This window comes from Gymnogyps californianus, chromosome 19, assembly GCF_018139145.2.
Source record: "Gymnogyps californianus isolate 813 chromosome 19, ASM1813914v2, whole genome shotgun sequence".
NCBI classification, from domain to species: Eukaryota; Metazoa; Chordata; class Aves; order Accipitriformes; family Cathartidae; genus Gymnogyps; species Gymnogyps californianus.
In genome coordinates this window covers 10,109,887-10,123,750 of record NC_059489.1, presented here as the reverse complement: position 1 = coordinate 10,123,750, position 13,864 = coordinate 10,109,887, and the positions used below count along the sequence as shown (strand labels likewise).

At 35.2% G+C, this 13,864-nt stretch overlaps 1 protein-coding gene across 1 annotated transcript in view; it reads right to left on the bottom strand.

The window, feature by feature from the left end:
• Positions 1-13,864, bottom strand: part of TBCD (tubulin folding cofactor D) — a 131,720-nt gene that overhangs the window by 80,911 nt on the left and 36,945 nt on the right. The gene's annotated exons all lie outside the window — the stretch shown is intronic.

The window sequence follows — 13,864 nt, the reverse complement described above, 5'->3', positions numbered from 1 at the left end:
TTTAGGTCTGTGAACGCTCAAGAAAATACAGTCACCTTTACCTGTAGCCTAGAGGTATTAATAAGCACCTGTTACACTCCACCCTGCCTTACCTAACAACATAACTGCAGGTTGCAACACAGCTCTTTGCTCAAGCCTTCTGAAAATAAAGAAACAACTTCTGGCTTCAAAGCCTTACAAACAACAGATTGGTTTTTTTTTTTCTCATACTGGAGACAGGTTGCACAGATATTTTGCTTTTTAAACACAGATTTTAAACCATCAGATGCTTAGCACCTTTCAGGTGCAGGTGACAGACACTGAACAACTAGTTAAAAAAACTTATGGAAGACATTGTATACTGAAAGGTCACATGTACGTAAATAAAAAAATGCCTCATACTATTCCTTTAAAAAAGTGCCTTAAAAAACGTCCTTCACACAAACCTAGACTATAACACATGCCACCAGGAGCCCTATGTTACTTTAACTTCAGATTGTAATTTTTTTTTATTTATTGCAGTGTTTATCATATAAAACATACAAATACAGCAATTAAACAAACAAACAACAACAACAAAAACCTGTTCCTTAGCCTTAGGTCTTGTCTCCACAAGAAAATTGCAAAATTTCATGTCAACCCTATTTCATTAAAACAAGATTTTTCACTGGATCTCAAGTTAATTAAGAATTGTCTAAATTTAGTTTAAAACTAAAATATGCCACTCTTAAAACAGATTAAGCTAATGTTACCTCTTAAATAAGTCTTACATTTTGATATGGACCATTTATGCAGAGAAGCCCTCTCAATTCATAAGTAATATATTGCAAAACTTTCTATTTTAGAATTATAAAATATAAGAAAAAAATACTACCAAAAAATGGATGTCTGCTATTACTGAAGGAAGTATTTGTACATTTGTACACAATGTCACTGTAGGAGCAGCTAAGAACATTACAATTAATGAATTATGAAACTTAAACACACTTCTAAGTATCAACACAAAGAATAATAATTTTATTCTTCAAATTTTTCTCCAATGAAACTAACTCATTGCAGAAGTGTCCTTTGGTAGGTTCATCCTCTTTGTGAGCCTCAGGCATAAAAAAAAGTGTAAACAGCCATATCTACAGTATGTCAGCTTCCTGTGTTTTAAATAGCATACCTATCACTATCATTCATATGCTAAAAAAAGAACTCTGGCTTTTCAGTGTAAAGAATTTCAGATTTGAGACCACATGCTCTTACATGGCACTCTGACCTCTTTTAGAAAAAGAGGCAGGTCCTAATCATAACTTCATTAGGGCTGTTATACTAATATTTAATATATCAACACAGATGCAAACATAGATAATTTCAGGTTAGGCCTATTATCAGAAATAAATATTTGTTTAAAGTTCTGCCAAATCTTTATGATTTGTTCTCATTTTCTATACAAGCTGTCTACTTCAGAATTTACTCTTAAAGGACTGTTTCTCAGAAAATCCATGCGCTGCTTTATCTGCTGAGAAATTCTCAGTATTTCTGTGAAATGCTCTAACATTGCATCCTGTAGGGCAAGTGCCTCCAAACTGTCAACAGGTGCCCCCTCTTCTCTCATTCCTGCACCCAGGTTCCACCTAGTTAGGAGTTTGTGAGGGAAGAAGGGAAGAGTACCACAATTCATGCATGCTCAGAAGATATGTGAGAATTTAACAGCTGAAGTCTCTTAAGCTGCCATAACTTTCTCACAATTCTTAACACTGACCCATGTATATAAGGCTATATATATGCATATCCACAGACCAAATAAGCATTTTCTAACCCGTGACTATGAAGGGCTGTGTCTGTCTGGTTGCAATCTCAGTTCTGTCTCTCACTACGTAATGAATTAAGAGAGTCTTTAATTATATGATCACGTGATTTTTTTTTTCCATGGACCTATCTCAGTCAGCACACAGGAAAGACCTGCTCTAGCGATGAATCACAGCTGGGCAGCAAAGGAGATTGTTGTCTGCCTTGCTGCTGAGGGAGGAAAATATGTAATGCAACGACTGGCTTTCAGGCAGAGAGAAGGGATTGTTGGTTAAGTTGGATGTTGCCCTAAAGAGCTACATTCTAACTACATCTCTGCCAAAGACTTACTGTTTGATACCAGTCATATTACTTAAATACAGTATTTAAAAGAAATGGACGCTGGCTCTCATTTCCCAGGTATCTGCCTCAATAAACTAATGGCAGGTTTGCAGAAGTGCTACAACACTGAAATTAGTGTGAGCTTTTGAGTATGGCAGGGGGCCAACGAGGAAGCAGACAGATCTGGATTTTGGCTAGTCTATCTCAACATCATTATGTAATGCAGCCATAAAAACTCAAAATCTTTAAGCAGCCCTCCCTGGCTATGTCGAAAGGCCTGCAGCTGACCCAAGACAGTACTGATCTACCTTCTCTGAAACACAGAGCACTGAATATTTTGGGGATTCATCTACCCACTCACGCTCAAGGCCATACTAGAGACCTTCATACAGGTTTACAGCTAACAGAGCTCTTCCTTTAACTTAACCAATAGCAAACTGCAGTTTAAGTACATGAAGAAACAGGCTTATGAAGGAATCCTACTAAGCAAATGAATTACTTACTCTGAAGGAGTATAAAAATTTTGTAAACTTATAACACTGCATGTTAGAAAAGAAAAATCACCAAAGAAACCCCAACCTTTAGGCTAAGGTTGTGCAATACAGAGATAAACCCTACAGTGAAAAAGCTAGAAGCAATTCATTGTCATTTATTCGCTGCTTAGTATTTATACCATTTCCCAGTTGCACTGGGGGAGGGACCTTTCCTGCTACGGCTTCAGCTATGGCATTTAGTCTTGCTCATACCTGCTGGCTAGTGAAAAAAAAAAAAAAAATCTGCACTATTTATAATGCTTCCTTGCTAATTTGAAAACTATTACGGTGACATACACATTATAACTTTTTAAAATACTATTTTCAGGACCACGCATCATTTTTAAAGTTCACCTGGGTGTTAGAGAAAAGGAATTCTTCTGTAACCAGCCTTTCAGGTTTGGGTGTTCAGTATTTTCTAAGAGTCCACCTAAGACAGGTAGATCTTTTTCTCATTTCTTCCTGTATCTATGATGAAAAGTACCTGGAATCTTGCCAAAAGCCTCACAATTAACTACCAATACAGAACAGACTAACACATTTCGAAGCCTGACTTCCTGATGCGTCCTCCTCCAAAAACCCTGGCAGCTGCAAATCAATATCAAACAACTTATTCTGGAATATGAAAACACAGAAGGTAATCCTTAAAAACAGAGTATGTAAACAAGTTTAAGGAGTTACATAGATTTCTATAAGACTATTTAAATCTTAGTCTAAGTTAAACCTCTTTCTAGAACACACCTGAAAGCAGTATTGGTTTTACTTTTTGTTAGCGTTTTTTTTAATAAATGGCACAGTGAAATTGCACAAGCAAAAATGCTCCTTTTTTCATTGTGTGTGTAGTTTTTCAGACCTTGTTTGGTTTTTTTTAAGTATATCAAGCTATATATAAATAGCAGGAAGCACCATTCTTCTGTACTCTCAGATAAAATACACAGGAATCCAATCTCTTATCAATACTAGCAAATGTGCAAGCATTCTCTGTACCAGGAACACAGATAATCCAGTACTACCACAGAGCACACATCCACTCTTACCAAATTAATACAATATTTGCAACAAAAGCTGAGGGAATTTTAAAATTGCAGACACAGAAGTCATGCATACACAGATGCTCCTTCAAAGCTGTAGCATCTGCTATTGAGATTAGCTGCATCTATTTGAAACCTTCTGACAGCATGAGAGACTTCATTTCATACAAACTTTTCACCAAAAATATACTTGACAATGGGACATTTTTAAAATAGAGAAAACGGTCAACTGAAACAACCAGTGTTTCCTATTTAAACAATGTGCTTACCATTCAGCAGAAATAATACACAAAATATCTCCCTAAGCCAGGGTCTTTTTGGATACTGGTAGCATTGTGTCTGACCTCTTTGAAAAGGTAAAAAGCGTACTGATTTTGTCACTGAATCCCAAGACATCATAACCTGCCAAGTCCCTCTCAGATCTATCTCAGCCCCCTCACTAACAGTACTTAACTGCAGACTTCAATGCTCTCTACTTTCTTCTTACACTTTCTTGTTTCTCCTTTTATTCTGAGGGTAATTTATAAACAGAAGAAATAAAGCCTGGTTCTTCATGAGTTGATGTTTTCCACTCTCTCTATTTCTACCCTTTCCATTTATTCGAGATTAAAAAAATCAAATTCAAGATTTGGATCACTTGTATTGACCCACCAGTATCAGACGTCTGAATTAGCCATTATCTGTGTATCTCATCAGCATTATTGCCTTCTGTTTAAATGTTGCTTTCATTGTTGCCACAGTTAAAAAAGGAGAGAGAGATTGTTGGATTGTTTCAGTCTATTCACTGTGAATGGGTAAGGGTATATAAGAAGGCAGGCAGATCAAAAATAACGTCTTCCTGGCTGGAATCCTCCCAAAATAAGCACCAATTCACTGCAAGTGTAACCACGCAGTTCTTCCAATCTTCTTTCCCTGGCTTCCTTTTCTTACTCTTCAGAGATGCAAATGTTTCCAACCTTAGTTTAAACATATCTGTTTTTATAGCAAGAATAGGATCACATAATGCACAACAAACAAAAAAAAAAGAGCAAGTTATCTTTGACTGTGAAACACTAATAGTTCTACCACTGATTTCATTTAAGAGACTTTCTCTGGCTTTAAGTAGAGAAAGTTTAGGCCCCTAGCCATTTAGCAGATACAGCTGCGACTGTTCAGTGGTCAGCAAATCGTTGAGAGAGTTTAACACCAGAACACTTTTAATCTCACCACCGACATATTAAGAAAGCCTAGGAAGTTTCATGTTCCTGTATATGACACACCTTATTAGCTAGAAAGTTTATACTATGCTGTCATCAAGAGAAATTTTAATAACGTCCTTTCACAAGCAAACCAGAAATTCAAGTAAACTAGGATTCTCTTGTTTGTTTAGTATTTATCCCCACCCAATTAAATAAAAAACCCTATAAATAATAGTCTGAAGCTTACAAAACCACAAATACAGCACAAAACAAAAGATGTGAAATCATACTGAAACCACACTGAAATATAGGTTTTTGGCCCTAACATATGCTGTACAGTAAAAAATGTTTCATTTAGGAGTGCTGCAATTCCAAATGTAGAAATTCACACAAATACATCATCAGATCATAAGATTTTAAATGACTTCCAGCCATTTTGCTAAAAAAACAAAAAAACAAACCACCAAAAAACGTTTTCCCTACATGCAAATTCAGCTGCATGATCCATTCTAAAAACAACTGAAATTTTACAGCTAAATGGTAATATGTAACTTCAAATTAAAAAACGTAACAGACAAACTGCAGTTCAAGAACTGCAGCATTAGTATTTTTTTAATGGAATAAAACATCAGTTTTCACTTGCTGGTTTATATTCCCCACTTTTAAAATTTATTTAAATAGTAGACAACATGCAGTAATCATATAAATCTTTATACAATTTGACACGTTTCAAAGAATAACTGAAAGCTAAAAATATTTTGAGTCTATGAGTATTCATTGTATGCCTCACTGCTCTCTTCATGAGAGTGGCATCACAGCAGCACAACGCCAATTATGCCTCAAAGAAAAATGTGGGGGACTGACTTCATATATACTAGAACCACACATGGCACAACTCAGGTCCTACTACTGGATTCTACAAGAAAAACTTCATCTAGGTGAGAGAACTGTCCCAGAATCTCTGGCATAAGTCTTGAAATCAAAGCAGAAAAGGAAAAAATATTCTGCATGAAAAACACTTTAAAAGTAATACATTTTAAAAGGAAATTATAACCAGAGCATCAAGTGGAAACTGAAGAAAGGTCCATTTTACATCTCTCTCAGAATGACTGGCAATGAAAAGAATGATTATTAAAAACCCCTTCTTATAAACAGTTTTGCCTACAGTCTCAATTTCTGATGTTACCTACTTCCCCCAAGATGTTTCACTGCCCAAGGGTGAGGATGGGAACCAGAAGGAAGATCATCCTAGTTCCAGGCCAAACACTAACAGGCCACAATACATATCTAAAAATATGATCTGCAGTTGCTATTAACTGCTGAGCTTTTATTCTTTTCCCATACAAATAATTTGCTCTAGTAATCATGAACAAGTGGCTCACAAACATCAGCAAGGTAATCTGCCCAGACATATCTCCAAAGTCAGGGACTGGAATCGTTATGAAAAACAAAGGCACATTTCAAAGGTGTTATTCGAAAATCATTAAGACTAATAACTATTCATATGGGATAGAAGAAAATAAGGATGAGAATATGGTACAAGAATCATGTAATGTTTTGGGGCACAGCATGAGTTACAGCAATTATATTCAAATACATTTGCCCCCTTCCAGGAATGGTATGGAATAACCTAGTCCAAACATGCTAATACAGATAGCAATATCTGTCGATAACTTCAGTTCAAGTGATCAAAGAAGGAAGAAAGGACTTTCTTGAACGTTTAGCTCAAAGCCACACATCTAGATACATAACTAAGATGACAAAGATAGAAGTGAATATTGCCAGTCACACAATTCTAAGATGTTTCCTTTATATGGCAAGCTAAGCTTCACTAGCTCCATGTCTATCAGTGTTTAACTACATGAGATTATTCACATTTACCTATGATCGTTCTTCTTTCTTGGAATAACTAACTAGTTCATGAATTTGTAAGGCATCTCTAGAAAGATATGGAAACATTGTTGATGACTGACAACCAGTGGACATCCTCTGAAAGCCAGCATCACAGTTCTGACTGAACGAGGTAAAGTCAAAACAGCAGAACAACTCAGTCACCAGGGCCATTCTTTGGGTTAGAGCAGAAAGTTAAGAATTATCTGATCAACGGAGGTGTTGATAACTGTCCAGAGCAACACTTGGCACTCTTTCATACATCTAGGGAATGGAATTTTGAAGTGCAAGAGGAAAATAAAAATTAGGTAAGCAGTGTATCAAGAAGAGGTTAAGTTTATCCCATCTGTATGTATGGTTTCTGCTAGTGACATTTTGTTTTCTGTTTAGTGCTAAAGCTGAGCCAAAAAATTCATATAAAAACATGAAGAAGGAAGTTTATAACATTTACAGAGTGGCAGTTTTATGCTACAGTAATTAAACCCATGAAATTCAACTACAGCTAAACAACACTTATTTGATACTGAATTTTAAATAGAACTTAGAACAAAGAAGTATATTCTACACCAAAAAAAGATATAAAACTAAAGCTTCAGCCCTCCAGAGATACAAGAATAACCACATTTTTAAAAAAGCAACTTGTGAGAAAAATATCAATAAATGCAGATTTTACCATGTCAATCCTGGTGCTCTAAATTAATCTGACTCATGCTCAGGTAAACTAAAAAGAGTGCTACCAACAGGTGACTGGGTTCAGTTTATCTAATACTCACGATGCAAGCATAATGAGTTAACAAAAATAAGTGATGAAACAACATCACTGCCATCAAGATTTATTACTTCTAGAAGTATACACAAACAGGAGCTCTCACATTCCTTTTCCGGGGTCCACCAATGAATCTTCTCCCCCTGATTTGGATTTTTAATACCATCCAAGCACCAAGAAAAGGAGCATTTACATTAGCTGTTCTGTTTTCTTCAGTTCTACTTTGTTCACAGCTGATTTCAGCTGACCTGACTAATAATAGCAACTTCCAGGAAGCAGCCAGATTTAAAAGATTATTTTCCTTGGGTCAAGGCAGCAACTGGACATCATGTCTCCTCTCCACATACCAGATCAGGGAAGGGAGATAGGGAGAAGGGGGGAAAAAATAAAATCAAAGTTCAAAGTCTGACCGCCTCTTATCCCAGTTCGGTCACCTATATTAAAGGAGTCCTTCAATAGCTTCCTCTAGATGCCAGAAATTACAATTTTCTTTCAAAACAAAAAATCTGATCTGATTCTATTCAAGGAAACCTACCTCCACCCCATCACATGCAAAAAAAGAAACCTGATGGTACCTTCCTTCAGCTACACACAACGTAAAATGATCCACATTTGCAGAAGAAAAATGAGGACAGTTATGTAGATTGCTATGGCACGCAAACTTATTGACATGAAAGGAAGGCTATTCGCTACCAAGGGAGGACTACTGAATAACATCTTCTGTTGAGAAAACAAAGGACTTTTCTCCTTAGGTCTTTTCAGAGATGTTTCTGAATGCAGACATTACAAGATCTTTCTCTGCAGGTAGAATTTTCTAATATACTACTTTCCTTCAAAACATTTTACAACTAAATGGAAGAATGATGGACTACAAACACTCTTGTTACTCCATCTAAAGCCAAAGGATTTACAAACAACCAGACAGTAATATGACATCTTTTTACACTGCTAAGCTGCATTATAGGAACATAATAAAAAATTAATTGGAAAAAAAAAAAGAGCCAAATTTTTCTACCTTAAAATTAGTGACTGCTTATATTCAGAAAAATTTTCCAGAAAACTACATTGGCATAGCAAGGGGAAGGATGGTGATCTCCGTACCTAGATAGGAAAGTAGATGTCCATAAGTCATTCCATCAAGATAAAGGCCACACCTTTAAAATTATTTTTAAGACACTGCTTTAGAGACTGATTTTGAAACAACTTTTACCCACTGCCTAAACACGTTTTGTAGTGACAATTTCCTTAATAATTTTCATTCAAAAGACCATACTTTTGCCAAGTATAAAATTCATCATACTTGTATATTTAAAAGTTTCAATAATCTGCAACTGTCTTATCTATAGAGCAGTGGGTGAAACAAGAGAGCTATCATGTTCATCCAGCTGAATTTAACAGTTTTGAACATAAATTCTAACGTCTCAATAACGTTAGAATTAGTAGCCAAAAACCCCTTTGTTTTTACACTCAGTAACAGGAATGTTTTTTAGAGAGAGCTAGAACTATCAAAAGATTTTCCTTTTAACAACCAGTACACAAGAGGTTATTATATCACTAAACAACTCAGCAATGTCACTAGATGACTGGCAAATACACTAATAAATTTGTCATTTATAAACTCCAACTGAAATGCAACTAAAAGCAAGTACTAGTACTAATCTGTGGATGATCAGTTGACTTTCTCCTTTCACCATTCAATTTCACAGCTCCTAAGCAAATATATAGACGTGATAATCAATTTCTTATTGAAGTGACTCCTTTCCATTTACAGGATCTGTACATTTGACTGTTGATTATAGGCAAGCTTTGGCAGGTTCCTGTAGCAAGCAAGCTTGGAGTTAGTTCAGTCCCGCCTTCAGAAAGGAGACTCATGAAGGACAAAAAGATTTAAATAGAAATGGAGAGGGGGAGGAAAAAAAGAGCAAGAATATTAAAGCTACAAAGGCATTCAATAAAAAATGTCAGTCTCTAATAAAAGAGTAAAATTATTATTTTTAAGCTTTGCTACCCCTTGTGTACAGCCAATTCTGCTGCTCACAAGTCACTTCTACGGAAGTTAAATATATTAAAAGCTCAGTATATTACCTAAGCCATTTTTGACCCCACATTGCAGATTGCTACTCAGAGGAACAGACACTCCAGTTTAGAGTAAAACTTGGTTGTTGGAGGGCACAAAAGTGACAAGAGCTCTCTTCGATAGCTTAGATGCTGAGGTAATGCTGAATGAAAGCAGTGGACGCAAACAAATGAATCGTAGCTTCAGGCTGGAGTAATATCAGGTGCATCTCTACACCCCGAGGGCTCAACTCCTACACTTCTTAAGTCCCTCCCCCTGAAACAACCTCCTGCAGTTTCACTTAGAGATCAAGCAGAGAACAGGTACTTCTCTCTCAGCAGTGACAGCTACAGCTTACCAACAGTGATCACCTTGAAGGTTTCAGACATCTATGTATCTGGTAAGTACATTTCTTTAGAGCATTTTTTCCAAATAAAATGTGTTCATATTAACATCTAAAAAGTAAACCAGAGGTGTTCATTTTTCAGCTGTCTCAAAAGCCTAGGTTACTCCTAGCAGGTGCATTTGCTGCACCAGTTTAACCTTTCAGCAGAAAGTTTCAACAGGAGAGGGAAATATTTTAGTCTGAGAGAAAAACTAACTCTTCCAAGTTTTTACAACAATTAACTCTTGTTGGTGAAAAGTGTTTTAAGCACCTTTTTTCATACAGGAAGTTAATGTATTATATTGAAGTATGACAAAAAGCTGTATTGCTTAAAATTGCTATGTTTAGTCTGCCAACTATTCCTCATATAGTAGTGTCGGGTTAATCTGAAAAGCTTGTACGAAAATAAGGTACTCCAGTTTTATTATTTTTTCCAGCTTCTGGGAATTTAGCACAGAAAATTGGTTTGTTTTGAGTTATTCTCTCTCTAGTCAATTAAAGCGTATTAAGACATTGAATTATTAACTTAATATTTACAAAGATTTTTATTTCTTATCCACGCTGCCTAACCAACTTATTTAATCTCTGTTTCTGTACTTCCTCTCGCACGCACACACACAGACACATGCGTGCACTCACACACAAGCACGCAGTCCTCTTCGGTCCGTACCTTCAACACACGCTTCCTTTCCAGTCCTCGCCAACCCACTCCTCTCACCCATGTTTCCTCCTAATTAACAAACAGTTGCGTTAAAATTTATCTTTCAGTTTAAAGGAACTGGAAGTTTAGAAGGGAGTGGTAGTTAATCACTGGAAAATCTCAGCTAGAATAAAACTCACAAATCTTGTTCTTGCAACACTCTAGGTAGGTGACAATGGCATGTCCTTGAGTTATGCAATAATGCCACATCACAATATTTTAATTATAGCATGTCCTTCAAAATGTTCCACCCCAGTGAGTACTCCTGGTCAGAGAGATCAACATCACCAAAAGGATACTGCAATAATAATGGAGTATGCATGACAAACTGTTACGTAGTTTGCTAAAGCAGTGTCCTAAAAAGAAATGTAATTACCATCCCTGCTTGTAATAAAAGACATTTCAAAATTTCCTCTTTGATCAACTGGGCATCTTAAACAATTTAGACCACTTAAAAACCTAAAAAACAACATGCACATATATATATGTACATATGTATGTGTGTGTATGAATACATATGTGTGTGTATATACTTGTACCCACGTACATTTTTGTTTATATATTTATACACACACATATGCACAGAATGTTAAACGATATTCTTGTTTTCTGAACTTGCTAATATGTTAAAGGCAAGGAGGTATCACCAACATACTTTTAAAAATAGAAGGAAAAAAACTTGCAGCTATCAGTCTCGGGCTGGAAAGGGCTACAGATTAGAAAGCCGTGAGGAGGTACGCTATTGACAAGAAACAAACAACTAAGACAACCTCAAGTTTAACCAATATTATCTGAATAACCTGTTTTCAATAAAAATATAAATAAATAACACTACTACATTTCAAAAGTAGAAAGAGAAAATTGTAATAATATATAACTATCTGCATTTCTAAAATCAAGTATACAGGAAATAAATTCTCAATCTAAAAAAAAAAGAAGTTACATGAAAATTATCATCCTGCTACTGAAGAATTTTTTCCCATTTTTAAAGGATATCACAAGTTATGGCATTCACGTTTAAGGAAAAAGCAACTACTTATTTTGATTTTTCTTTCTAATACTAAATTTTAATTTTGGAAGCACAAAACATACATTGTACAACTGTAACTAACATTATTTATATAGAGACAGTTTTAATTGGTTGCACCTATTTTAAACCATTAATGTCTTTTCCAGCTGTATGTGTGGGATCAAATAGTTTTAATTTTTTTTAATTATGAAGTATGTACCTCTGCCAGATACTCCTGTGTTTTACTTAGAGATTGGAGGAGAAATTATTCTTCTTGTCTGGGTTTAGAAATACTTTATTACTGGCATTTTTAAACCATGAGAAAAAAAGGGATTAAATAGTAAAAGAGAGAAACAGAACATTCAACTGGCTGACACTAGCCTAAGTTACAAAAGGGTAAACACCCTTTGAAATAAGCTACTCGTTCTATACCTCTCAAGTCAAAGCAGCAGGTTCTGGGACCACTACTGTCTGCAGGCTGAGCACGCCATCAAAACAAATTTAAAAAAAAAAAGCTGTTGTAATTCTCTCCCGCTGTACACATGGCAAAGAAGCTGCAATGCTCTAAATTTCTAACATTAAAACTGCAACAATGCATTTTATCTTATTAAGAAATGATACTTAATACTCTGTTGAACAGGAATAACTTGAATCAAAGTTAAATACCAAGTACAAAGTCGGGGTGGGGGGGGAACAGGACACACAGGAATTTTCATTATTAAGCAAAGGAAAGCTAGCAGAACAAGAAAATCTAATTAACATCTCTTTATTATAAGTGCTGCACCTGAATGCAAATTCGGACTGTTATCATAAATGGTTCAACTAAGAATGCAGTGGAGTTTTGACAACAATATCTTTTTTTCAAGAATAATTAGTACAAGTACTTCCAAGAAGATATAAAGAACAACAGGTACAAACTGACTTGACCGAGTCCATTACAAACTGTCCACATTAGTTATACATCATTAGTCAAAAATAAATGCAACAAGCTTACTTAAGGCAGAAAAAAAAAGACCAGTTCCCTATCTGGACCTCCCCTCCTACGCCTCAGTATTTTTTTTATTTATTTATTAATGTAAAAGCATTATTCTCAATCTTTCAAAGGAATTCTGGCTATCATTATTTAAAGTATTTTTTAAATACGGTATGATTTTTTTAAATTTATTGAATTACCATTTTCACCAGACTCCAGTGACAAGACTTTAACATGCTGCTGTATAATTCAGTTTTCTTTTCATTGTTACAGTATCAGTATCCAACTCAAACAACCAAAAAAGCTTTGCTAAAACCTGAAAAATAAAAAGCTACTTCTCTACACATTCCTTTTCCTATCGCACATTTAATCATTTGTTAATTTTAGGAAAAAGCTTGATTTTCTACTTACAGAGCAGCTTTGCATTTTTCAGGGTGCCTTCATCTTTACTATTGTAACAAAATTAGTATTACTATGACATCAGAAACAACATTTAATACAATTTGCTAGAATTACTATACCTGATGAAACAAGAAGCAATTCTGTAGCTTTGCCTTCAGTTTTCATAATGTGTTGCATGTCATTTTCTGTTAAATAATCTCTGATTTAAGAAATGCAAAACATCTCTACCTTAACGAAAATCTCACAGCATGTAATTACCAGCAATTCTTTTCATAAACTTAGTATTTTAATACTACTAATCCAAACTTCTATGTAAAAAGCTTTTTTAAAAAAAAAAAAAAAAAAAAAAAATCAAGCTATCTAGTCACTCTCACAATTAGTATTCCTGTAGTTTCGGGTAACACAATAGATACAGTACGTGGTTTTGCAACAGTCATCATTTTGATAATGATGCTTATAGTTCATGATGAAATCATCACTTTTTAGATCTCTGCCATAACACATCCTATAAAATCATGAGAACTTGACTCTGAGAGTTTCTCACGCCTTCAGAATCAGTGAACATAATGGAACAAGCTGATACAAGCCCTCCTGACTTATCTACTGCGCAAATCATTAGGCTGTATAAAGTATCCACAACCTTAGTTTTTCTGAAGAAAGGCAGATAGATCATTCCCCTATAAATCAATTACTGTCAGACACTTTTTTACCCGAATTAATATACTTGTGTGTCTGTGTTAACTATATGCAATATGTAAGGTGCTACACAGCAGAAGAATGTGAAATGTGTTTATCAAGCAGAAGATTCTATTAGTCAGATATTGCAGTACTCATTTCTCTTAATTGA